Genomic DNA, 2,260 nt, shown 5'->3' with positions numbered 1-2,260 from the left:
CAAATAAATAAAATGTGTGTGCGTGTTCATGCGTGGCTAAAGCACAGCAGTTGGCACAGTAGGGGGTACAGGTGGTGGCCTCAGCCAGTCATCTCGGTCATCGCAGTCAGTCGACCCTTGGCACCTGCTGGGTCTGCCCCGTGATCTCCTGCCAGCGGGCGTTCGACACTTCACGTGGTAGCCTCAAGGTGCACATGGCCTGGCACAAGCGTCGTGGTGACGTCCACCGCCACTTAAGTGGCGAATGGCGGTTGTTGTGTTTTGTTCATGCGTGAAAGCGGCCAATGTCACGAGATTGTTGACGCAGTGGCATGGGGGGCGTGAGCAGCGAGGGAGTTTCGATCGACCGTGGGTGGAGATGGAGGGATGGGATCGGCTCGCGCGCGTTGGGAGGAGTGAGACGGACCGATTAGCGCGGCACTGGGCCGCGAGAGATAGCGACGGACCTGGGAGGATTTCGATTTAAAGCTTTCGTGACTGCAGGGATTCATCTTCTTGGTTCTTTCGGTAAAGTCACGTAGAAGGGAAATAATAAAATAATAAAACATAATAAAATACATATTCTTGGTTCTTTCGGTAAAGTCACGTAGAAGGGAAATAATAAAATAATATAAATATTAAACAATACAAATTCTCACGACGTTTAGACTGCAACACAAGCAATCATCGTCAGATGTGAAATCCACAGCAATAATTTTGTTTTCAAATTTCTTGCTGTGGATTTCACACCTGGTGATGATTGCTGTGTTGCAGTCGAAACGTCGTGATAATTTTTATTGTTTTATATTTATATTATTTCATTATTTCCCTTCTACGTGACTTTACCGAAAGATCCAAGAAGATGAATCCCTGCAGTCACGAAGCTTTAAATCAAAATATAATAAAATACAATTCTCACGACGTTTCGGCCACAACGCAAGCAGCCGTCCTCAGGTGAAGAACAGGGCTGTCGGAAGACAGCTGTCTTTTTATTACTTCCCTTCTACGTGACTTTACCGAAAGAACCAAGAAGATGGACCTGGGAGGGTCTTCATTCAGCAGTGGATAGGCAATGGCTGATGATGATGATATTGATGAGTAATAGAGGTGTTGGGTGGTGGGGGTCATTCGTTGTTGATGCATGAATGGGCTTCGTAATCTTGAAATGACGTTGTTGACGGAATCATTCTGTATTCATAGGAAACGAAGACGATGAGCCAAAATGTCTGTGTGTCCCGCGCGTGACGTCACTCCACGTGGGCCAACTTCCCCCCCCCCCCCCCTCGTTAATAATCATGAACAGGCGACGTCCTCCACATGGACACACACCCCCACCATAATAATAAATTAGCGGGTGACGTCACTCCACATGGGGGGGGGGCGAGGCGCCTCCCCCCCCCCCCTCCTCAGCGTCAACTTACAACCCTCACTAAAGGCAGAAACCCTCATGTCACGTGATCTCCGTAACGCTATTGAGACATCGAAGTAAAAAGGACGTCATGATGAACAAGGGATTATAACCTTAAAATGAAATAGGTCTGCGTCACCGCGGCCTTACAAGCTGCACACGAATTGATGCAATGAATATATCACGTCGGGGTCTGCTTTTCGCTTGCAAGTTTCAGATTTACTGAAATACACCCGTCCTTGGACGGGCAAAAGACGCTGTCTCCCCGACATACCTGGTCTTCACCTGAAGACGGCTGCTTGCGTCGTGGCCGAAACGTCGTGAGAATAATTTTATTATGTTTTATTTTTATTATTTTATTACTTCCCTTCTACGTGACTTTACCGAAAAAACCAAGAAGATGAATGCCTGCAGTCACGAAAGCTTTAAATCGAAAAATAAAAGGCTAGTAATTATACAATGACTGACAGCGCTGTCAAGACACTGCTGGGTGAAGGCCGTACAAGTACCGGTATGTAAATGGTATGTAAATAAATAAAATAATATCGTGGCCCGTACGGGGATCGAACCCGCGACCTTGGCGTTATTAGCACCACGCTCTAACCAGCTGAGCTAACCGGCCAGCTGATAGGCAGCACCAAGTCTCTTGTCATTGATTCTCAGCGCCAATCGAGACACGGGGAAGCTGTCTTTTTGACAGCTCTGTTCTTCACATGAGGACGGCTGCTTGCGTTGTGGCCGAAACGTCGTGAGAATTGTATTTTAATGTTTTATTTTTATTATTTCCCTTCTACGTGACTTTACCGAAAGAACCAAGAATATGAATCCCTGCAGTCACAAAAGCTTTAAATCGAAATGTACAGCTGTGTCCAC

At 46.6% G+C, this 2,260-nt stretch overlaps 1 non-coding gene across 1 annotated transcript; it reads right to left on the bottom strand.

Moving 5' to 3' along the window:
* Window positions 1–1,935: 1,935 nt before the first annotated feature.
* TRNAI-AAU (transfer RNA isoleucine (anticodon AAU)) lies at window positions 1,936–2,009 on the bottom strand. Its single transcript has one exon. It is a non-coding gene; the product is annotated as a tRNA-Ile (tRNA).
* Between the last annotated feature and the right edge of the window lie 251 nt (window positions 2,010–2,260).

This window comes from Lethenteron reissneri, chromosome 42, assembly GCF_015708825.2.
Source record: "Lethenteron reissneri isolate LAM-NWPU_2019-01 chromosome 42, ASM1570882v1, whole genome shotgun sequence".
Taxonomy (NCBI): domain Eukaryota; kingdom Metazoa; phylum Chordata; class Hyperoartia; order Petromyzontiformes; family Petromyzontidae; genus Lethenteron; species Lethenteron reissneri.
Note: the sequence above shows the minus strand (reverse complement) of the source record. Positions and strands in the feature narration are given on the sequence as shown.